This window comes from Polypterus senegalus, chromosome 11, assembly GCF_016835505.1.
Source record: "Polypterus senegalus isolate Bchr_013 chromosome 11, ASM1683550v1, whole genome shotgun sequence".
In the NCBI taxonomy this organism is placed as follows: Eukaryota; Metazoa; Chordata; class Cladistia; order Polypteriformes; family Polypteridae; genus Polypterus; species Polypterus senegalus.
The window spans coordinates 124,165,854-124,192,253 of record NC_053164.1 but is presented as its reverse complement, the minus strand read 5'-3'; positions in this window follow the sequence as shown (position 1 = coordinate 124,192,253).

Genomic DNA, 26,400 nt, shown 5'->3' with positions numbered 1-26,400 from the left:
TTGTTCATTCATTGGAACAGTAGCTACTTGGTTCCCTTCACTTATTTTTGGGATCCCATTTCTCTGTGTTGCATTATTTTGCTCCATATATGTGGCATAAATAGTGTCTCAATTTGCCCTTCAGGTTGGTTCATCCTTGTTTGGGGAAGACTTTGGGTTTTTCCGTTGCCCTTTAATGAGTCAAAAGACATGCATACCTTCTGCACATGCCCAATAGGTTGCACGAAAGGATTTTGGAAGATGAAGTACAGATGGTGTACAGCTTCACCATTTGATCCTGTCTCTTTTCAGTTATCAACAGAATCCCAAAACCTTTCCTGGAACTCTATGTGAAACAGAAAGATTCCTTTCCGCAACCTTCTGTCTGTGGTTTTCCCCTGGATGGTTTGGAGATCTGGATGTCAGATTTTCAGTTGCCATACTGGGTTTAACCATGTAACCTTCACCTGTAAACAGTGACTCAAAGTTTTCCTAGCTAGACTGGCTTATCAGCTCATCATTGTGATCTTGCCTGGGGCAAAAATCAGACGGTAGGCTGCAAGCCACATTTTTGCTATCCATGAGGTATTAACAAGGAACACAGTTAGACAGTTCCCCAGACAGGTTAAATACAGTGACTGTGCATACCTTCTTCTTGGTTCATTGCTGATTATAGTGCCAGGGCTATCCTGCATTTTCTCCTCCACACAGCTTTCCCTTGTCCATTGTGGAAGAGGTTCAGTGGGTTTTCTTGCAGACCTGCTGTCTTCACTATCCCCTAGAGAGTGCAGTAGATGAATGATACAGCCAGATGACTGGTCTCTTGAAGCTTTTTCACTCTTTTTCCTGGACTTTATCCCCATTAGTATGGAAAAAAATCACTTTGGTTATGGGTTATTCCAGGAGTTTTCTGACACAACAAAATTATAATCAAACAGGTCCTTTCCAAACAGACAGCCAGGAAATCTTGCTGACCATTACCTAAAAATAATAACAAAATAAAACCAAAAACAGAATTAACATAATAAGAAGCATTTAAAATAATAAATTTAAATAATAAAATGAATAATCAAAAAAGAAAGATACTGTACCTGAGCTAGAGCAGCATTTCTGGCTGTAGTGTAACAGATATTGATCACAAAAGGCTATGATGGGAATTGGCATTTCCAGATCTGAGGTTATAGTTCTCTGCTGGAAATGGATGGCTTTCAAGCTTCACATTGTAGAAGAGCAGTTGTATCATTGGCTAGATTTTGGGTACCTCTGGGCAGATTTCAGTCATGAGATTATGACAGTTTAGGAATATTTGGCACCAGGCTGTGGTGGTAAAGCAGTAGCTAAATACTTGGAGGATGCCTACTTTTATCTACAGGCATAAATTCTGGATAGTGAGAAAAAAAAAATAAACTGAAAACACATTTGCCAAAATGAGGTCCAAGTGCAGGGCTCCTGAGCTCAATTTCAGTGATATAAGATGCTGCAGGGCACAGAGTGGCCTCCTCTGTTTGTTCAACATGCTATCACCAAGGCCCACACCTGGAGAAATTGATGGAAAGAAAGTAAACCTATTTCCTTTTCAGTTTTAATTATTTTTCCTTGTGCAAGAGTCTTTTTAAATTATCTGTTACTGTTTTCCCTAGAGTTGTACTAGAAAAATCCTTTGCTATTTGTTTTATTTTCCATTGGAATTCTTTAAAAGAAACTATTTAAACTAGGGTAGAGTGTAACTAAAGGTAATAGTGAATCTACTGCATTTAGCAGTGAAATAACACCATTAATCATGATGAAAAAAGTATCATTCTTGGAAGCAGCCTCTTTAAGAACGAAGTGAAATCTGTTGACCAGAAGAACAGAACAAATTCAGTAAACCTGAGTGAGCTCAGATATAGAACTTATTGTTCTTAGGGAAAAACTGTTTTTATGACTAATGATGTAGGTTCTTTAATTTTGCGTAGAGGACATTTCAGAGTTTCGTGATGGAAAGATTTCCCACACAGTCACATAAACAAAATCCTCTTGGGAGTTTCAAGTTTACTTTAAGGAAGACATTTCTCTTGAATAAACAAAACACAAAAGTGCTTTTTCCATCACTGTGAAATAACTGATATACTCTCCACCAAGTGTAGAAACATATGATCAAAATGAAAAAAAGATTTAAGGACCCCTAAGGAGTATACAAGTGAAGGGACAAGCACTCATGAGACATAAATAAATAACAGCTTAATGTTTTTCATTTTAGCCTTCATATTGCATCACAATATACAGTATCACAAAAACAATACCAGAGTATATGGCACAGGTCTGCAGAATTAGACATGCACAAAAGAATTACCTTTCCTAGTTTCTATTTCCTAATCCCACTTAACCCATATTGAACAGCTGACTGGTGATCTGACTGGCATTGGGAAATTCCTTTTTTCAACAAACTTTAAGTACGTTGCTTGTGAGGCATCTGGACTATACCTCCATACCATGTTTGATCTGGTATAAGACACCAATCTTTTACAGTACATAATATCTGAGGTTATCACACACTGTCTTGCTATATGGCTGCGAGACATGGATGCTATCCAGTGACCTGAGATGAAGAATGGACTACTTTGGTACTGTGTCCCTCTGGAAAATCCTTGGGTCCCGTTGGTTTGACTTTGTGTCAAATGAGCAGCTGCTCATAGAGTCCCAAATGAGGTACATTACCTGCATTGTGAGGGAGCGTTGGTTACGGCACTACAGCCATGTGGCGTGTTTCCCTGAGGGTGATCCGGCTCATAAGATCCTCATTGTTGAGGACTAGAGTGACTGGACCAGACCAAGGAGTCACCCACGTAACACCTGGCTGCGGCAGATAGAGGGTCATTTCCGGAGGGTGGGACTGGACTGCATGTCTGCCTGGGGGGGGGTTCCAAACTGGGATCCCGAGTTGTTTTGTTGTGTAGTGGTTGCAGCAACGTACTGTACTAGTGCATGTTCCCCAACTTGACTTGACTTGTTATCACATATCTTCCTTGTGTTTTTCTGGTCACATTTTAGAAGCCTAACTATACAAACACTTTCTGGGTAAATAGAGCTGCCAACCATTGGTCAAACCTACAAATCAGCTGTAACAACTCTTTCCTGAGGCATAGCACAGAAACTGAACTTAACAATGCCATTCTATATGTCATCATTAAGCTACTAGAAGTTAATTTTAAAGAAAACATTTATTTATTCAGTGTACTGGCTTCCACATTGCCACTGAAGACCCAATTTATGCTCTTTGGATAAAACTGTAATATCTATTTATGGAAACAGTTCTAGTTTGTCAAAATCAAGATTCAAGATTCTTTATTAATCACATGCATAGTTATACATGACAACACGCAGTGAAATGCATCCTGATCCGCTTATCAAAAACTGTGCAAAGTTAGAAGAATATCAGTTAGATTAAAAAAAAGTCATAGATTGAAAGATAACAATATAATAGAACATAAATAAATAAGTAAAATTAAGTGAAATAAAGTAGAATTAAGTGTTAAGGTGCAATAGTGCAGTGAGTATTGTGCAAAGTTAGACAGTTGCATAGTTAAAGGACAGACCAATTCCAAAACAAGGTAAGGGTAGACGTCATGGCACCATTAAAGTCCAGTCTAAGTATTTGGAGGGTCATGAATGAGATGGCATGTTCTAATTTTAACAGTCTTGTGGCTTGAGGATAGAAACTCCTTCTGAGTCTCTCTGTCCTGATCAGGATGCTACAAAACCTTTTCCCTGATTTTAACAGATGAAACAGGCTATTGCTAGGATGAGATGAGTCTTTGATAATCCTGAGAGCTCTGGCCCTGCATCTTCTGGTGTAAATGTCCTGCATAGATGGTAGAGCTGACCTGCAGCAGCGTTCTGCTGCACAGATCACTCTCTGTAGGGCTTTACGGTCCTGAACACAGCAGTTTCCAAACCAGGATGTAATGTTCTGTGTCAGGATACTTTCCACAGCGCCAGAGTAGAAAAACTTTAGAATCCCTGAAGAGACCCCAAGCTTCCTAAGCTGTCTGAGATGGTAGTCTCCATTTTGCCCTTTTGGTCTGAACTTGGATGTGTTCAGACCATGTCAGGTCCTCAGAGATGTGAACCCCCAGGTATTAAAAACTGTTCACCCTTTCCACTGGAATCCCGTTACTGATGATTGGCTTATAGTCCCACTGCTGTCTCCTGCTGAAGTCTACCACCAACTCCTTGGTTTTGCTGACGTTGGGCTGGAGGCAGTTTTCCTGACACCACAATGTTAGGTTCGCAACTTAATCTATGTAGGCCATCTTATCGTTGTTTGTGATGAAGCCCAGTACCACGTGTCATCTGCAAACTTCACAATAGTGTTGGAGGAATACGTGGCTGTGCAGTCATGGGTATAGAGGGAGTACAGCAGGGGGCTAAGAACACACCCTTGTGGAGCTCTTGTGTTGATGGTGATGCTGATGGAAACACAGTTACCAACCCTCATTGCCTGTGTTCTGCCTGTGAGGAAGTCTAGCTCCCACGCACACAAGCAGTTGTTGAGTCCTAAGTCCCTCAGTTTCTCAAACAGTCTACAGGGTATTATTATATTGAATGCTGAACTATAGTCAATGAACAACAATCTCATGTAGTTCCCCTGTTTCTTGACCACATGGCTGGGGGTGGTGTGCAGTACGTGGGAAATTGCGTCCTCCATTGATCTGTTAGGACGGTAGGAGAACTGGAGTGGGTCAACAGTGCTTGGGATGGAGGATGAGATGATGTCTTTCAGTAGCCTCTCAAACACCTTCATGACTACTGATGTCAGTGCAACAGGTCGGTAGTCATTCAGGCACGTAGGCTTATTGTTCTTTTGAACAGGAACGATTGTGGATCTTTTGAAGCACATAGGAACCACAAACTGTGCTAGAGACTCGTTGAAGATGGTGGTGAGTACTCCAGCTCCTTTGTCGGCACAGCAACGCAGCAGGCGTACTGAAATGCTGCCTGGTCCCGCCGCCTTCCTGATGTTTACTCGCTTCAGTGCAGCATGCACATCACGCTCTGCAATGCTGATGACGTCACCATCCTGCATAGTCAGGCTGTAGTTAGCGCTAGCTGTGTAACCAGCTTCAAAACGGGCATAAAACATGCTGAGTTCACTAGTAAATGCAAATGCAGAGTCTGCGCTTACCATCACGTGAGATTTTCCTTTGTAGTTCGTGATGGTACATAATCCATGCCACATGCTCCGTATGTCGCCCTGTTGAAAGTGCAGCTCTACTTGCTCCTGATACCGCAGTTAGGCGTCTTTCACCGCACGTTGAACCCTGTATGAAGCTGCTTTGTAGGTGCTCATATAGCCAGTAGTGAGTCCGGCATTATGAGCAGCGGTTCAAGCATTTACTGCCGTGCGGATCGATCTGTCATCCCACAGTTTCTGGTTGGGAAAAGATTTAACTCCCGCCATGGGAACAACTTCAAGCATACTAATAAAGCTAACTACTGCTTCCACAAACTCGTTGATGTCATCTGCGCATGTACTGAACATGTCCCAGTCTACATCATCAAACGCGTCCTGCAGCATGGCTTCTGATTGGGCAGACCAGTGCTTCACCTCCCTCATGACTGGACCTTCATGAATGAAACTTTGTTTATATTCCGGCATGAGGAAAATGGCATTATGGTCAGACTTCCCAAACGCTGGAATGCGAAACACCTTTGTAGCCCTGCTTGTACGGGGTGTAGCAGTGATCCAGGATTCTGGCTCCCCTAGTTGGACATGTGACATGTCGGTGGAAGTTCGGCATTACTTGTCTGAGGTTTGCCTTATTAAAGTCCCCTGCCATGATGAATGCTGCGTCTGGGTGTTTGTTTTGAGTCGTACACAGAACATCATGGGGTTCAGACAAAGCCATGCTTGCATCCGCTTAGGGTGGGATGTAGACCACCGTGGCAATGACCGAGGTAAACTCGCGAGGCAGATAGTGAGGACAACATCTGATGATTAAATACTCCAGATGAGGCGAGCAGTAGCCAGAGAGAATGGAAGTGTTCCTGGCATTGAACCATTTGTTATTAGTCATGGAGCAAACTCCCCCACCTTTAGCTTTGTTAGACTCTGCCGTTCTGTCCATGAAAAACGCAGAGAACGAGTCCGACGGTGTTACGGCTTGGTCCAGCACTGTGGGGGTCAGCCATGTCTCCGTAAAGCAGAAAATCTTACAATCCCTTATGTTGCGTTGGAAAGTAGCTCTTGCTCTCAGGTCATGCAGTGTGTTCTCCAGTGACTGAACATTAGCCAGCAGAATGCTAGGCAGTGGTGGGCGATGTGCTTGTTGTCTCAGTCTGTTCCAGACGTCGGCGCATTTCCCATGCTGTTTCTCTGTTCGTTGCCACGGGTCAGCACTGCGTCTATTGTTGTCGTCCAGGTTGCGGAGTATCTCAGCTGGCCATGACGGATCAGGCTTAAAACTGTCCAAAATAAAAGTAGAGACCCGGTTTCCAATTTCTAAAAGTGTTCTACTGTTATAGATTACTAAACCCGATGTCGTCTGTGATTGAAGAAATAATAAATAAAGGAAATAAACTAAAAAAGCACACAGTCAAGACGGAGTGGTCAGGAAGGCGTCTGAACATGGCCACGCCATCTCTGTCCTCGGGATTATCCAAGAAAGGAAAAATGAACTACTAGTTTATCATAGTTTATCATCAGCAGTTCAGGACAGGGGCAAAAACTGAGTGAATCTGCATTATACTTGAGACTGTCTCCTTATTTTTGTCAACATGCATATCTTGGTACAAGTAACCTGGGTACATAACATACATTCAGACATCAGATTTGTAATGCCCCTTTTGATTCAACATAAACAGCAAATGAGCACCCATTCTTTGTCCATCCATCCATCCATTTTCTAACCCTCTGAATCCAAATACAGGGTCACGGGGGTCTGCTGGAGCCAATCCCAGCCAACACAGGGCACAAGGCAGGAACCAATCCTGGGCAGGGTGCCAACCCACCGCAGGACACACACAAACTAGGGCCAATTTAGAATCACCAATCCACCTAACCTGCATGTCTTTGGATTGTGGGAGGAAACCGGAGCGCCCGGAGGAAACCCATGCAGACACGGGAGAACATGCAAACTCCACGCAGGGAGGACCCGGGAAGCGAACCCGGGTCTCCTAAATGCGAGGCAGCAGCGCTACCACTGCGCCAATCCCATTCTTTGTTTTTTATGAAAATAGTGAAATAGGCTATTTCATAGAGCAGTTCCATAATTTCTTCCTCTTTGATGATGCAGACAAAAAATAGAAAGAGAGGAAAAAAAAACGTCTTCCTGCTATGCCATTTTGTTTTTATTATGGGCGCCACCATTGTTTCCTGTTTGCAATGCAGGGTTGCTAGGCTGTTGCTATGCAGGACAATGAGGAATGTCCAAAGATTAGCCTTATATGCTTCCACACTGTCCAAACTTGTGGATAACTCAAAACAAGCAAAAAAACCCCAACTTTTTACTGTTAATAATTACAAATATTGTTAACTGATTACACATTTTTGTCTGTTCTTTTATTTCGATTTATGTCTTGCACATTTGCTTAGGCAAAGTGAAATATTTGGTTACTGACTCACTATGTCTATTGTTTTATGATTTTACCTCATGCTCTTGCCTTTGTTTAATTCCTGTCCTCCTAGTTATGACCTTGTCTTGCTATTACAATCACAATCCAGTTTCTGACTTTAAATTGCTGTGGCAGTCAGTACGAAGCTGATTTTTGCAAATGTCTGGCCAGCCCAGCATAAAATGGGGCAGGACAGGTAATGTATAACAATCATTGCCAGCAAATAAGCAGTGGTTAATGCTGATATATCCCAGCTATGGAGGACTGGATTCTAATCTGCTGTATCATCTGTGTGGAACCTGCATGTTCTCCTTGTAGCTGTATCATCAATTTTACAGACCACTTGTTCATTATGTGCATAGATTTTTCTCTGGTTACTCAAGTTTTCCACCTACAGCTCAATCATATGAGTGTTATGTTAATTGCTAAAACTCTAAACTGACCCAAAGTAAGTTGTATGTGGTGAGTGTGCACTATGGTGGATGGACTGCTTTTCATACAAGTTGTTTCCTGTCTTGAGAAACATGCTGTAAGTACAGGCTCCACCCTCCTCTAACCTTGAAATGGATCAAGCAAGTCAATATTATGAATGATGAATTGTGGTTGTCAGAAATGGGACTACCAAATATCTTTTACTGCATATGACAAGGAATAGAATGTGCAGATTAAGTGATGAAACAACAATTCCCACCACTGCAACCACTATGCAGTCTAAAGACCAAGGAAAGGGAAAGCACAAGAAAGGGACATATGCAGAAAAATAAACTATTGAATAGTGAAAAAAGTCCAAAATTGTCATTTATACTTGGACATAAACAATAATAATTTCTACAGCAGCAGTAATAAACATGGACTTAGCTGGTACCTCAGCCCTTGTATTGTCTGGCCCGTGTTTACTTTTACACTGCTCACTTTGTGTGCACTGCTGCTGCAACACCTTCTAGGAGTGTTTCAACTCCTAAACTCCTTTTTAATTTGGACTAATTATATATAAGAGAAGGGTTTATGAATATAGAAGGCCTCCAAAATTGCAAGAGATGTGTATCATTAGAGAACGTCTATTTTTAAATCCTATATCTTATAAAACAGAATAGTGGGTAGTAAACATACCACAAAGGAAATAACACATCAACAATACATTTGAGAGGCTAAAAATTAAAATGGGCTACAGCCCAGATGGTGCTTAATACCTGTGATTACCAGATTTTACTATTTCTGATTATTTTAGGATAATGTAGTTTTTCTTCTAATGCGTATAAAAAATACCTGGGTTTCTGAGTTTTGAATAAGATGTATTTTCTTAAATTAAATGCTACTGATTCAAAGAAAAACACTATATAATGAGTTTAGATTTAATCCTTAAATGAAAAAAGACAGAGAAACCACAGAGCTAAATTCATTGTTTCAGTTTCTATATTAAAGAGTATGCAATGTCAAACCAGCTATGACTGAAACCCATTAATTTATTCCAGTCTTGTTTCAAAATAAACAAAGTGCAAATTTAGTTTCCCTTTCATTTTTGTCTACAAATGATTACACAACATTTGAAATAATTTCTGAATATATTACCTATCAGATTTATGAAATTTACTCAAATTAGATCATCGGTGCAATTAAACAGAAGCCTACAGTACAAGTCTGTTGCTATGGTGATTATGCCCAGATAAACACACTGACATAAGAAAGGGCTATTTGGATATGAAACATTTTTCACTAATTAGTGCATCTAGGAAGAGGTTTGGCAGACAATTAATGTGACATGATTTCCAACTTCCAGTTTACAAGTGGTAAAACTTGCAGTTAGTTTCCTCTGAGCCATTCCGGTTCTGTTTTAAAACTATATAAAAAAATTCAAAGCCTGTTTTGTTGGTCATATAATCCAGGAAATAATGTAGCTCCTTAAAGACAGAACTTAATATGTTCTTGAGTTTTAGCTAACTTTTTAAAATGACTGTTAAAACAATACACTACATTCTGTTTAGGATACTTTTATTGTAAAAGGTCTATTGGGTAATTCATGTCATGTCTCGGCCTCATCCACTATTATTATGAAGTTTGCATATTTTTCCACGTGGAATTTCTACAAGTATACTGGTTTCCTCCCACATTCTTAAAAAATAATGTTAGGTTAACTGATGATTGTGCATAGGCCTTATACGTGAACAGTGTGTTTTTTAAATGTGCCTTCAATGGACTGATCTCATCCAAGACAGATTCCTTCTTTTATCCTGATGCTGTAAGGTTAGCCTTTGGTTTTTACACAATCTGGTAATGGAGAAATGAAAGACTGAAGGTTGTTTTTATTGTGCTTTACAGTTTTATTTATTTAATTTTTTTTTACATTTCATATATAAATATAAAGTAACATCGCAAAAATGACTTACTCTTATAAAATATTTTCAAAATCAACCAAATATTAATGTTCTATTTATAGTATTTCACTAGCAACTGAAACTTTTGCATTTTGACTGTTTTATTGTTTATCTTCAGCCACATGGTAACTAAGCTTTTACGTATATCTAATTGGTTGGTCAATGGTGAAAACAGAGTTACTCATTGCTGTTCATCTACTAAAAGATTCCAAAGCTACTGTAATAAGTGAACAAACAAATAATGCTCTTGGTGGATTTAAGGAAATATTTCCTTATATATAGTCTGACAAATCATTTTCACAGTTTGCACTTGTACCAATGGAACTGACAGTACAGGCAAGCAAACTAAAAAGGGTAAATGAGAACTTAAGATGCCTCTGGGATGCTTACCCTACACACTTTGTAAGAATATAACTGAAGCCTGAAAGAGCAGTCAGAGATCCAAGGGTCTTGAAACTGTCGAGAAAGAAAGGCACTGGAAACAGATAATCACATAACAACAAATGAGCCTCTCGACTCCAGTATATTTCTAAAAAGATTCCAGAGCAAACTGTGGACCACCTCTTCCTGCCATGGTCCACTGAGTAAAATAAAATACAATTCAGAGAGATAAACCCACCTACTCTTTTACTAAATAAACAAACCAGTGTATTTGGTTTCTGGAATAATGTCTTAATAGTTTTCAGTGCCTCAACCTAGCAATTAGATCTTATATATTGTGAAAAGATCAGACACAATATGTGAAAAGGTTTGAGGTTCCTGACTGAAATTGTAAAGTGGCAAAGGTGAAAAACTATTTAAAAAAAAAACAAAACTACATTTTCAGGCAGAGACAAAGACACTCCTATTCTGGCCATACTGTTTTGCAGTCTTCAGTTGCTGGTTGAAATTAACAACTTTCAACCTGGCTTTCAAGGATATGAAGCCTGAAGACTGTTATAGAATGAGATGAAAGCAAGCTGAAGATGAGTTCATTAGAGCTCTTGACTTTGTTACTGGGGACAAACAGACAAAGTAAAAAATCCTTACTCAGTGTTACCTTTAAATTGGTTCCACAAGACTTGTGATGTTCTCTTGCTGATGATTTTAAATCACCTATTGACCTGAAATTTGGTACACATATACTACGTGACGTCTACTATTCGCTTTCAGGGTGATGATTTTTATTACTCTTTTTATATATTTTTATTTTATTGTAGAATCAACTCTCGGCAGCGGGCAGCATGGAGGCCATGTGGCACATGTGTACAGGTGGCATTCTCATCCCTACCACCTTCGCCGTCACTTCCTCTACCTCTTCATATTTTAAATCATTCTTGAGGCAGATTGAACACTTAAGTGCCAGCTTAAGTGAACAATTAAGAAAAATGTACTGTTATTGCAACACAAACACTGACTTAATCAGTTTTAACGTGAAAAGATGCTGATGAAAGAACCAGGCCACTAGAGTGGAGAAAACAAGCTGCTGTGTGTGCACACACACACACATACACACACACACCCACACCAGAGTGCCAGGAGTGAATGAGCACCTTGGGTCAGTTGTTTATTAGCACTATTCGCTAATGTTCTGAAGACTCCAATGGGAATCCTTCTTGTTTTGATTGATAGAATGCAGTGGAGCAGGGAAGCTTATTAGAGGCAGGGTGCCATGCTGTATCTTCCTGGAAGCACTTATGGACCATTTAGAAAGCAGGGAGGTCCTCCCCCGACAGTACGTTCTATTGGCACATAAGGAATCGAACAAGCTTGCACTTTCGGACTCCAACTTCTATGCACCTAGGTGTCCTGACCGGGCTGCCACACAAGGACCACTGCCACCTGTCAAATGGAGGATGGAATTGCTGCCAACTTCTGGCTTCTGCTAGACCATTAATTATATTACACAGACCAGGTACAAAGTTCTTTCTTTGTCCATCCATTTAATCAGTCTGACCTTCCGCTCTGGCCTGCATTCCGGGTGAAAACCATCCTCCTTCCTAACCCTTCTTCCCAATGTACACATGTCAAAAAAGACTCTAGACAATCACAAAGGTTTGGGGCAGCCAACCATATAATATGACCCTGGCTGCAAAAGGTTTGTAAAGAGTGAGTTGTTTACAAGACTGAGTCCAAAACAGAACTGAATATGAGGAGGTAAGATGGCAGTTTTAACACTAGAATTACCAGAGCCAACAAAAAACTAGTCTATCCGGCCCACCTTAAATCCTTTTGCACCTCTTTGTAAGAGCAGCTCACTACTCAAAACGGTAAATTTGCTGGGGAGCCGGTTTCGAACTCACAACCTCTGAATTATAAGTCAGCGGATCTTACCGCTGCACCAATAAAGCTGTCGTATTGTACTTGCACCTTTTGTGAAAGTATTTATTTGATATTTGGCCATCAGCCTTCACACACTATACAGTTCATGTCTACATTTTGTTATTTATAACTAAACTATGAAAAACGTTTCTGTTTTAGTGATGTGTTTACATAGATTGTTGTAGACACAAAACACACATCAAATTACTTCCCCTTAAAATTATAGGTAGCTCACTCCCAGATAATCAATCAAGACAGGAACTGGGAGAATTTCTTGCCCGTTCTGAGGTGGTGGGGGATGGTATAGCACGCTTTTTGCTGCTTGGGCTTATCGACACATTTAGAAGACAAAAGATGCTGACGGAGAGGTATGAAGGGATTTAAGGTGGGCTGGATTTATGAGTTTTTTCGTACGCTCTGGTAATTCTAGTGTTAAGGGCTAGCAGAGGAAATTATGTCATCTATGCCGGAACCGGAAGTGACGTCTTCGGGCCCAGAAGTGATGTCATCAGATGCACTGGGACTGGAAGTGATGTCATCAAAGACACCAGATCCAAAGGTGACATAAACAGAGGCCCCTGAACCTGGCAGGATTTCCTGGAAATGGTCTGTAAGAAACTGAGAGAGACAGTCAGAACACTCCTCCACCCCCTGGTCTGATGTAGTATTAAAGTTATTCAAGCCCTTTAGATGCGTCCTAATTGCACATGTGTGACAACATACATATATTCACACACACACACACACACACATATATTATGTCTTTGTTAGCATAGTGATTCCCATGTTATTATATGACTCAAAGTGACAAACATTCAGCATGCACAAAACTGTAAAAAGTTATGAAAGCAACAGAAATTAGGATGGAATGGAGGGAATTGACTTGTGAACAAACTTAATTAAGATTCAGCCAGGTCAACTGTCTAACAAGACCCAGGGAAGAGTAAAATTCAGTCCTAAAACGAAAGGAGTTTCTTTACAGAATGAGTCCCAAATCCCTAAACAGAAATCACCAAAAATATAAGAGCTAATTTTTTCTTTCAGTAAGAGTTTTTGATCAGTTATTAAAAATTGGAAACTAATGTTAAATAAGGATTTGGTCTATTCAGAAAACCTGGATACATCTGCCATTAGATCACCAGCCACACAGTTAATTAATAAAATAAGAGAATAAGTTAGAAAAAGCTGATGAACAAAATGTGTATTGTATGTAAGGAAAGAGTGTTTCCATATATACATTTAAGCTTTCATTTAACTGTAGTACTCTGATTGTGTAAATTAGTATAATGTAAGGTGAGAATTATTCTTAATAGCTTTGGAAGGTAAGCATATGTTCAGGGGTTTCTGCCAATGGTATTATAAAGAGAACTTTGTCTCACCAAAAATGCCTACCTGGCACAGTACTCCCAAAGACCTATCCAAAAGGAGCAAGTAAGAATTTGATACATCTGTCACCACTCTTCAACTATTTAACAACACCAAACAAATTTATTAACACTACTCTGAATGGCTTGGGGTCTAGAAAAAAGAAAAAAAAACTGTTTTACCAGATTTGTGCTAAAAGTTGCAGAAATATATTAAAGACAATAAGGAGAATATTATGTCTGTTGTATATTCAGCTAGAAATGTCAAATATATGCATTTCTGCCACTGAGGACAACTTTTTTGCCAAACCTGAAGAGCACTATTTCAAATGGATTTCAATTCCAATGTCAGTGTTAAAAGCAAAAGAGGCTTACTGAGGAAACAGTATTTGTCAATGAACTAGCAGTTGTATTGTACCATGTTACAAACATGATAAGGCATGGCATGGCATTGTTTTTCCTACAGATGATTGCTGCTATACTTCTCAACAAGCAAAATGGGCCACACATAAAATATCACTGTTATCCTAACCTAGACAGAATTGCTTGCTTATGCATAAAAATACCCTATAAGCAGACTTAACAATGACACCAATATTTGCTTAAAAATTAACACCCTCAACAACTGACTTCAATAACATATTAAATACATCAGTTAGCTCTTCATAAATAACAAATCCTTGCATTAATTAGATCTGCATGGAGGTGATTAATTCTTTGCAGTAAGAAAACAGATGAGTGGTTCCAATATAGCAATCCAAAAATATTACTTAATTTAAATATTGCAGAGAAGATGTGCTCAAATACTGCATATAAGTTGTATGCAAGTCCAAAGATGGGCAGTATTTTCACAGACAGCAACCCCAATTCTTAAAAAGAACTCAAGAAGTGAAATAGTAAATGTGAGGGAAACATCTGTTCAATCTGACTCAAGGATGATTTTATGTTTCTTGATGGTCATTGGCCCAGAAATAAAATTAGGAGGATGGATGGCATATGTAAAATACAAGAGGCATGAATTGGTGGCACAAAGAAAACGCAAGAATTGGAAAAGGTAACAGTTAACAATTTTAGCATTAAAAGGAGGCATTAGGAAAATTCAAAAAATGGTATCAGAAACTGTAGGTGAGCATGCAAAAGGTATGAAGAAATATAAAATGTAAGGTAGGTGAGTAGTTGACTTGTCCCCTCATAATATTTCCACACTAAAACTTTGTGCACACCATCTCTTGACACTGCCTTGACAAACAGAACAGAATAAATATCTAATTGGACAATGTTTGTTTTCAGCAGCCAAGATTAAAATCTGTCTTTCTTGAAAGGGCAGCACAGACGCTGTCAAATCTTTCACAAGCATTTTACAGGAGATTGATGCTATACAATATGCACTTCCAGCAGATTTGGTTTCTTCCCCATCGGGATGAAACTCACATGTTTTTTTCAAGACATCTTTGGACACTGAATCCCAACCAATACATCTAAGATAAGTTTTGGCATTACAAATTGGATTGATGAATGGATGGATGACATTATCTTACTGTAAATGGAAAATTTTATATAATTTGGACCATACCAAAATTTATAAGTATGTGGTGCATAAAATTAAATATGCAGGCAACAAATATTCTTCCTGAGTATTCTGAAAAATACAATTTTAAAAATGTAATTTAGGAAAAAACAGACAGGCATTCCAGAAGATCAGTTAAAAAACTGACCTGTTATTACTTAAAAAATCTTTTTGGAATGAAGCTTTTAGGGGCATAAAGTACTACTGGAAGCAGATTATCATGAAACAAAAATTGCCTTTCATTCACCAATTTCATACTGGAATCTAAAGTCTGAATATTTTAGATAAACTTTTTACAATTAAAGAACTAATAAAAAGTGATAGCAAGACAAAAAAAATCACCACTTGTAAGCTACAAGTGAACATTTTTTCAACATTCATTGAAAGAGTGGGGCATCAACATGCAATCTTAAACAAATTCACTATTAATTCACATTAACATAAACAACATAAACATAAAAAAGTACCATATTCCTTGGTAGAGTCAACACATTGTGACTGGAAATATTTTTCCATTTCTAATCTAAATAAAGTATACATTTTTTGTTATGTTTAACTTCAGAAAAGAAATGTGGAATGCCACTTTTATAGACTCTGGTAATCTTTTTGTTCTCTTATCTGAATAGGATACTCAGTTTTTTTTTTCATCTTTTACTTCAGTAAAGAAAAGTGGAATGTCACTTTGAAAGCGCACTTTACTGACTCAATTGGGCCTCAATGATTCTACCTGATATAGCATTCCTTTTACATTCACTTTATAAAGAATCTGGCAGAAATAAGCTAGTCTATCATTTGGGCTTGTTATAACTGCTCATAGAGTAAAGTGTTGTGTATTCTCTGATAACAGACTGTAGTGGGGACTAGCCTGAGTGCCACTTTGATCTATTAATCATTTGTTTGTTCTCCAAGAACAGTACCTGCCAGATGTGTTCAGTCGACATTCCTGCTAGGCGTGCAATTACTTTCAGGTCAAGTACTCACAGTTGATGGGGTATTGTAACATACAGTACATACCTCTAGTCCTGTGAGCTTTGGTAACATTGCATAGTTTCACCATCTCACCTCTTAGATCTTAATTTGTGTAATGGAAATTTGGTCAGATGAGTCTGCTACTTAAGGCATCTTTAGGTTTGTGGATCACTGATGTTATGAATGAACTCTGTCAATCTGCTGGATATTGAAATGATTTCATTGGGAATGCGCTCCACATTCTAATTACTCCACTTAAATAATCAGGGTGAATAAAATGATTTGTGTTTATCACAAGAATGAAGGAGGGCAGACTGTCAAATTAGGCAACATAATAACCTCCTTACCACAACTCGGCACAATCCATGCACTCATGGCTCTTGCCTTGGTCTACATGTTCTCAGCTTAAATACAAAGGTAGGAATACCATACTGTCTTCTTTGCATGAGAAAAGAGAGAAAGGTTGCATCCATTTCTGTAAATGTATTTTGCTTCTCTTCGTTGTTAAAATAACACTACATTTTTGCTCAACTGCCAAATTATTCCTTTAGATAATACAAAATCTTGTTTTGTGATAATTAATAAATTGTAGCTTCATTTCAGCTGATCAGAAAATATTTTCTTACAATTTTTATTTGCCAAAAGGAATGTATTCTAACCCATTTTAGCCAAGTGGCTGCCATCTTTTAATTTGTTGAGAAGATTTCTGAAATGCACAAAAATTCCAAAAAAAGTCAGCTGAAATCTCATGTATTAAGAGGAATGTAATATATTCATTAGTCTTTATTACTGCAGGGAACATTTTGATATGAAGTGTCTTATGTATTTCGGCCTATACAAGAAAAATGCATAATTCCTAACTGAATTTCAGTCTTTTTAGTGTGCTAAAAAGCAGAGTTTTCTTCATCATATAGAAGTAAATAACTGTATATCTTGGAAAATTTCACACATTAAAAGAAAACAATTTTACTCTATAGTAAATCAAAACCAATTTCTTGTAGATTTGGAATGTATGCATTAAAGCAGACTGCAATTTTAAAAACGAATGTGTAATACAAAAACATAGGTATAAATGTCATAAATGAAAATCATTAAAAGAAAAGAAAAATTCACAATAATAATTATAAAACAAAAGGACTATAAATCAGTTGCAATAGCTAAAACTATAAGAGAGAAGATTTGTGTTAGGTAGCTGATGTTTCATTAATGTTCTCTCTGAATCTCTCTTTCTCTTTCACATTCCAAGCATTCATCTTGGATATCAAACTTTATAGAACTTTTCATATGCAAAGTTCTTTTGAAACATACAAATTGTGGGCAATCAATGAGGCTGAACACCTATTGGAAATGTTGCAGAAGATATTAGACTGAAAATGGATTATTATCAGCATGGTAGACTTGAACTGTTAGCAGGAAAGTTAACCAATACTACTGTATTGGTCTTACTAATATAACGCTGATCCAGTTGGGAACTTAAGGATTTAGGATAAGTTGACATTGGTAGCAACACTTGCACTTTACGGGGTGAACATTCGCATTCCACATACAGCAGGTGAATACTTGGCAAACAAAATTAATTCTCTAGGAGTTTGCTTTTCTCCAAACTAATGTCATGCTGAAATATTTGTTTCTCAGATCTCCAGTGTTTGATTTCCTGTTGTATGCTGGATGATGTTTTTTACATTTGATGATCATTACATTTTCATCCAATTATATATATATATATATATACAGTATTATACATTATATATATTATATTATATTATATATATATATATATACACACACACATACATACACAGATATATATATATATATATATATATATATATATATTGTCACACACGTGCGAGTTGGAGGCAGTCAAAGAGCCCAAAGGTGAGTGAGACAAGGGTTTATCACGTGGTACTTACCTGAATCTCTTTCTACCTACAGAAAACTGGAAGAAAAATAAACCCATCCATTTTCAGTTCCAAAATGGCCGCGATGACGTCACTTCCGGTTCCCATCCAATGACGTCACTTCCGGTTCCACACTCAACTACTCCTGTCTACTCATGATGACGTTGGTTCTGTGGTCCCGCCTCCAATCGTCACTTCCTGCCAACCATTTCCTCTCCCATCATCCCATCTGTTATTTAAACGCCATTTTGTTAAAGTTATTCATTCATTCTGTACTGAAAAGTCATTTTGAATCAACCGTATTTTCACTTTGTCTGGACGACAATATATGGGGACGATCCCCAAATCTTTTTCTATTTTGAAAGACTCTTTATTTATTACAATTGGCGTAGTCAGCAGGATTCTTGTTCAACATGACCGAAGAACAGGACCTCAACACTGTACTGAATACAATTATGGGCGATCTCCAAACTCTGAAGATTCAGATGGGGGAAACCAGGACCCAATTAGCGGAAACCGAGGCTCGTCCCCGTGCTGGTGCACGGACAGAGGTAGCTCAGTCACAGCCAATTCAGTTAACCACCTCGACTGAATCAGATGACATCGAGTCTTATTTTTGATTTTCGAACGTACCGCTAAGCGGAACGCTTTGCCGAGGTCGGAGTGGACGTACCTACTGGCTCCCTATTTAAAGGGAACGGCACAGAGGGCTTACTATGACTTAACTGAGGAGCAGGCGGCCAATTATGATGAGCTAAAATTGGAGGTGTTCAAACGCTACGCCATTTCACCGGAACAACTGGCGTTAGAGTGGAGGGAGTGGCAATTTGATCCAGAAAGGCTGTTAAGAACTCAGGGCTTTGAAGCCTGGGGTAAGGTGTGTCGCTGGCTACGGCCCGACATCAACTCCTCCCACAAAATGGCTGAGCTCCTTGCGTGCGAGACATTCGTACATGCCCTCCCTGACCACATCGCCCAACAAGTCCGTAAGCATAATTACGAGGATATGGACACCTTGATCCAAATAGCGGAGCGTCATTGGGCAGCCTGTAAATCAGGGCGGTCGGAAAGGACCTCTCGCCGAACCCAACAGATACGTGGGGCAGCTCCTGAGCCCCCCGACAAACTCCCGAACCTGCCGTTCGTAGAAGGTCTCCCTCGCTGTTTCAAGTGTGGGGAGATCGGACATCTGTCCCCGAACTGTGCCAACGAGCCTATGGATTGCTCGGTAGTAAGGGGAGAAAGGTACTGTGCCACAGTGATTAATCCTCTGTCTCTTCCATATACAAGTGCAGTTATTATAAATGGCAGAAAGGTAAGAGCAATGTTTGATTCCGGGAGTAACATTTCCATTGTTGCTACCCGTTACGTATTACCACAACAGTGGACTAAAGGGAAAACCAGTCTAAAATGTACACATGGGGATATTAAATATTATAAAACAGCCAGGTGTGTAATATCAGTAGCTCATAAATTAACCAGTATGGCTATGGCTGTATTACCCGATCCCCCTTTTCCAGTCATATTAGGAAGAGATTGGAATAAAATTAACAGCGGTAATAACGTAACTGCATCTAATAAGAATTTGGGCTTAGTGATGGAGAATAATGCTCCGACTGCCTTCAGGTCGTGTCCCTCAGTAGCACGGATCCATACGGGTACCCAGTGCGAAAGTTTTGATGTCTCATCGTCCTCTACGGGAGCTGATACAGTCGACGCAGAAGACTTAGAGACAGTAGCCCATTGAACTCGAAAGAGATCCTATACAAAACTTAACGTCCCAGTTCCTATTAACTCCATCGTCATTCAAAAGAGAACAATGGAATGATGATTCGTTAAAAAATGCTAGAAATGCAGTAGTATCTACCGAGGGTTATACAAACCTAGATCCCATGCCACCGATGCCGTTCTTTGTAATTAAAAATGATTTATTATATAGAGTGGCAGAACACGGAGGTGAAGTGCGGGCTTTGTTGTTAATCCCACGTACTTTTCGACGAAAGGTATGTGAATTAGCACATGCCCACCTTCTAGGAGCCCATTTAGGCTCCGAAAAAACTTTGGAGAGGATAAAACTCCGATTTTATTGGCCGGGAGTTAATGAGGAGGTCAGGCGAATTTTGTACTTCATGCCCAGAGTGTCAACGTCGCCAGATACCCAGAAGGTCTAAAGCTCCTCTTATTCCCCTTCCCGATTGACATCCCGTTTGAACGAGTTGGTATTGATCTCGTTGGTCCATTAGAACCCTCGTTAAAAGGTTTTAAATATATTTTAGTTCTAGTAGATTATGCCACTCGCTTTCCAGAAGCTGTTCCGTTGCGCTCAGCTAATTCAAAAATATCGCACGGGAATTAGTAGGGATATTCGCGCGTTTTGGGATCCCCAAGGAGGTCTTAACAGATCAAGGGACTCCTTTCACTTCGGAAACGTTCAGGGAAGTGGCCAAATTACTCAGGATAAAACATCTGAAAACATCGGTTTATCATCCCCAAACTGATGGATTGGTTGAGCGTTTTAATCAGGCGTTAAAACAGATGTTACGCAAGGTAGTTAACGAGGACGGAAGAAACTGGGATCAGTTGCTTCCTCTCGTTTTCTCAACAGGGTTTGCCTATCGGGAAGTCCCTCAAACCTCAACAGGGTTTTCTCCTTTTGAATTATTATATGGAAGGCAACCCAGGGGGCTTTTGGACATGTTAAAAGAAGGATGGGAGGAGGAGGTACTCCCTACTTCAAATATTCTTGAATATATCGCAATTACGCGATAGACTAGAGAAAATCAGACCTATCCTAAAAGAGAATTTAGAAAAAGCACAAGCAGCACAGTCACGTTATTATAATAGAAACACCACCATTCGGGAATTTGTCCCGGGTGATCGTGTTATGGTATTAGTCCCAACCTCCCATTATAAATTATTAGCTCATTGGCAAGGACCTTATGAAATTAAAGAAAGAAAAGGTCTCGTCGACTATTTAGTTAAACAACCTAATTGTCGACCGACCGAAAGAGTATATCATATCAACTTGCTGAAACCGTGGAAGGAAAGGGAGCCCGATCCCTCCTCCGGACAGCCTAGTTCACTTTTTATGTCCTGTGCCAAACTTAATTTTGGTTCCAATTTGACCCCAGAACAGCGCAAGATCTCAAACAGGCTATCTTGTCTGTACCCGAGGTGGTGGATGAATTACCTGGGCGTACTGCGTTGATTGCGCACGATATTATTACGGACCCTGAGTGATTGTCAGGGAGAGACCTTACAGACTCCCGGAGGCAAAGAAAGCGGAAGTGGAATTGGAAATTAGGCGAATGCTGGATTTAGGGGTTATCGAAGAAAGCTATAGCCCTTGGTCTAGTCCAATTGTTCTAGTTTCTAAGCCCGATGGGTCTTGGAGGTTCTGTAATGACTTCCGACGACTCAATCGGGTCTCCAAGTTTGATGCGTATCCGATGCCGCGAGTGGATGATCTGCTCGATCGACTAGGAAGCGCTCAATTCCTAACTACTCTTGACATGACAAAAGGGTATTGGCAAATTCCCTTAAAGGATTCTGCAAAAGAAAAAAAACGCATTTAGCACTCCCAGCGGACATTGGCAGTACCGGGTCCTTCCTTTTGGTTTGCACGGGGCGCCAGCTACTTTCCAATGTCTGGTAGACACACTGCTACGGCCCCACAATTCCTATTGTGCCGCCTACCTAGATGACGTTGTCATCTATTCCAGCACATGGAAGGATCATGTATGGCAGGTGAAAACGGTCCTTTCCACACTGGCAGCAGCAGGACTTCGTATTAATCCAAAGAAATGTTTCTTTGGATTGAGAGAAGCCAAATATTTGGGCTACCTAGTTTGGGGGTCGTGAAACCACAATGTCTTAAAATTGATGCCATCATAAATTGGCCCCGTCCGATAAATAAGCGGCAAGTGCAGGCATTTTTGGGATTAGCTGGTTACTATCGTCGCTTTGTGCCACATTTCTCAAAAATTGCTGCGCCCTTATCTAATTTGACAAAGAATCGGGCACCTATAAAAATGGTATGGGATGATACAGTAGATAAAGCATTTTGTGACTTGAAATTGGCCCTTATGTCAGCACCTTTAATAAAATCCCCTGACTTTTCTCTTCCTTTTGTTCTCCAGACCGATGCATCGGCCACAGGATTGGGTGCCGTGTTGAGCCAATGTGTCGAGGGTGCTGAACACCCCGTTATGTATCTGAGCCGGAAACTGCTGGACCGTGAGACGAAGTATGCTGCGGTGGAGCGTGAGGCCCTGGCGATTAAGTGGGCTACTACATCGTTGAGGTACTACCTATTGGGGCGGGAATTCACTCTGGTGACGGACCATGCCGCTTTACAGTGGATGTCCCTTCATCGGGAGTCGAATCCTCGTGTCACTAGGTGGTTTTTGGATCTCCAACCATATCGTTTTAGCGTTACTTATCGTAAGGGTTCCTTGCAGGCCAACGCAGATGCTCTCTCCCGGATTCACGACCTCTCGGTGCAGGTCGCCCGACCGGATGGGTCTGGGCTGAGGGGGGGGTCATGTCACACACGTGCGAGTTGGAGGCAGTCAAAGAGCCCAAAGGTGAGTGAAATCTCGCGAGACAAGGGTTTATCACGTGGTACTTACCTGAATCTCTTTCTACCTACAGAAAACTGGAAGAAAAATAAACCTATCCATTTTCAGTTTCAAAATGGCCACGATGACGTCACTTCCAGTTCCCATCCAATGACGTCACTTCCGGTTCCACACTCAACTACTCCTGTCTACTCACGATGACGTTGGTTCCGTGGTCCCGCCTCCAATCGTCACTTCCTGCCAACCAGTTCCTCTCCCATCATCCCATCTGTTATTTAAACGCCATTTTGTTACAGTTATTCATTCATTCTGTACTGAAAAGTCATTTTGAATCAACTGTATTTTCACTTTGTCTGGACGACAATATATGGGGACGATCCCCAAATCTTTTTCTATTTTGAAAGACTGTTTATTTATTACAATATATACATACATACATATACATATACTGGTTACCTGTGTCATTCAGGATTGACATTAAAATTCTGCTTTTGGTTTATAAAGCCTTAAATAATCTCGCCCCATCTTATATATCGGAATGTCTGATACATTATATTCCAAATCGTAACCTTAGATCCTCAAATGAATATCTCCTTAGAATTCCAAGAACAAGTATATTTTCATATATATATATTCAAATATATTTTAGTCCTAGTAAATTATGCCACTTGATTCCCCGAAGCTGTTTCGTTGCACTCAGCTAATACAAAGAATATGGCACGGGAACTAGTAGGGATATTCGCTCATGTTGAAATCCCCAAAGAGTTTCTAACGGATCAAGGGGCTCTCTTTACTTCTGAGATGTTTGCTGAAACTGTGGAAGGATAGAGAACTTGATCCCTCCTCCGGCCAGCCTCGTTCGCTGTTTATGTCTCAGCCCCAACTTAATTTCGGCCCGACTTGACGTCAGAACATCGACAAGATCTCAAACAAGCCATCTTGTCTGTCCCCAAGGTTGTGGATGAAATTCCTGAATGCACTGCACTGATTGTTCATGACATCATTACTGACCCTGGAGTGATTGTCAGGGAGAAGCCCTATAGGCTCCTTAAGGCAAAGAAAGCGGAAGCAGAGTTGGAAATTAGGCGAATGCTGGAATTAGGGGTTATCGAAGAAAGCTATACCCCTTGGTCTAGTCCAATTATCCTAGTTCCTAAACCTGATGGGTCATGGAGGTTTTGCAATGACTTCCGTCAGCTTAATCAGGTGTCTAAATTTGATGCGTATCCCATGCCACGAGTGGATGATTTACTCGATCGACTGGGGAATGCACAATTCCTAACTACTCTTGACATGACGAAAGGGTATTGGCAAATTCCCTTAACGGCCTCTGCTAAAGAAAAAAATGTATTTAGTACTCCAAGTGGACATTGGCAATACAGGGTCCTTCCTTTTGGTTTGAACGGGGCACCAGCTACCTTCCAACGTGTGATAGATACACTGCTACGGCCCCACAATTCATTTAGTGCCGCCTTCCTGGATGATGTAATCATTTATTCTGGCACATGGAAGGACCATGTAGTGCAGGTTAAAACGGTACTCTCCACACTAGCGTCAGCAGGGCTTTGTATTAATCCAAAGAAATGTTTTTTTGGTTTACGTGAAGCCAAATACAATATTTAGGCTACCTTGATTGTTAAGCCACAATGTAGTAAAGTAGATTCCATCATTAATTGGCCCCATCCGATAAATAAGTTAAGGTTAGCAAGTTACTATCGCCGTTTTGTACCTCATTTCTCTGAAATTGCTGCACCCTTATCTAATCTCACAAGGAAACGAGCATCATCGAAAGTGGTATGGGATGATTTAGCTGATAAAGCATTTGGTGACTTAAAGTTGGCCCTTCCTTTAGCACCTATTTTAAGATTTACTAATTTTTCTCTTTCTTTCATCCTCCAGACCGCATCGACCACAGGATTGGGTGCTGAACACCCCGTTATGTACCTCAGCCAGAAACTGCTGGATCGGGAGACCAAGTATGCCGCGGTGGAGAGGGAAGCCTTCACGATTAAGTGGGCTATAACATCCTTAAAGTACTATCTCTTGGGGTGTGAATTTACTCTGGTGATGGATCATGCCGCTTTACAGTGGATGTCCCTTCATCGGGAGTCGAGTCCGCGTGTCACTAGGTGGTTTTTGGATCTACAACCTTATTGTTTTAGTGTAATTTATCGTAAAGGTTCCTTACAGGCCAATGCGGATGCTCTCTTCTGTGTCCACGACCTCTCGGTGCAGGTCGCCCGACCCGACAGGTCTGGGCTGAGGGCAGGACATGTCACACACGTGCGATTAGGAGGCAGTCAAAGAGCCTAAATGTGAGTGAACTATCACAAGATATGAGTTGGTCACGTGGTACTTACCTAAAATATCTTCTTTCCACAGAAAACCAGAAGAAAAATAATCGCCTCCACTTCCGGGTATAAAAATGCCTGAGACAACGTCGCTTCCGGCCATCCCCAATTGACATCACTTCCGGCTCTTCCAGATCACATCACTTCTGGGTCAACTCGATGACGTTACTTCCAGTTCCTGCTCCTAACATCACTCCATTTCCTGTTCCCATAATCCTTTTTGTATAAATCCACCATTTTCTGAAAGTAAAACTGTCAAATGTACTTGTAATTTAAGTCTTTTGATCTCCTTTTTTCATATATTGTCTTAGGGCAATATATGGGGACGGTCCCCAAACCTTTTCCTGACTCACAAGTTGTTTTTCACGGGATAAAATCCCACAATATATAAACATTTAGTAGTTGCCTTCATTCCCACAGTTATCAAAAATCTAGATAATTTCTTTGGTGGTGGTAAAACCCCTGCTGTAATCCTCCTATGCAATTATTTCTTGACAAATTAAGGTCATTAACATTTCTTGTCCATTGACATTTTTGAACTAATGTGAAATTATGTACACTGGGCTCCCTAGTTTGTGCCAATGTTTCAGCAATGGTGAACAAGAAAAAGCAGGTACAGGAAATAGATAGGTGGATGGCTAAATAAATAAAAGATAACTATTAGGATATTACGTTTTACAATTTATGTATTGAGAAATACACATTTACAGTTATATTATTAATTTAATAAAAAAAAAAATAGTTTTAAGTCATGTTTGCAAAGTTTCCTTGTATTAAATTCTTCTTTCTTTCTTGAAAGCTTGCAGAAAACAAAGATTGGGAGATAATTAATAGCCAATGGAAAATACTCTTATCTTTCATTACCACTTTGCAGCTGAAAGTATTACCTAAAGCCTGTTTTGTCTGCAGGAAACCATACCATCAGATAAATTAACATTTAATCCATGTCACCCTTTTTGAGATTTTCACCTGCTTTTTTCCTACAAGTCTTTTTGCATTACCATTATGAAAATATACTTTAGAACTAAGAATAGTATATTTCCTAAAATTTAAGACATATGGTGCTTCATAGTTACCAGAACTACTTTGACCAACCTAGTGCTGGTAGCCATGCAAACAGAGGTCAGAGAGGCAGAGATCCTATTGCATCAAAAGTGACAGATAGTACACTGAATTCGTATAACTGTATTACTGGAATACAGTAGGCATCATACTGTATGTAGCACAGTAAACAGTTAAATGTCTAGGTGTAAATGGACAACTTGTTGGGTTAGGTCAGCTACATTTTGCTTATTCCAGTGGATCCTGCACTCCTCCAAGGCTAATTTTCTTGTGAAACTGAGCTTTTACTTTTCTATTTCTTGATGCCAAAAAGCCACACCCTTGGATGGGTTAACAGCATTCCTGTTTAAAATGTCTTTCT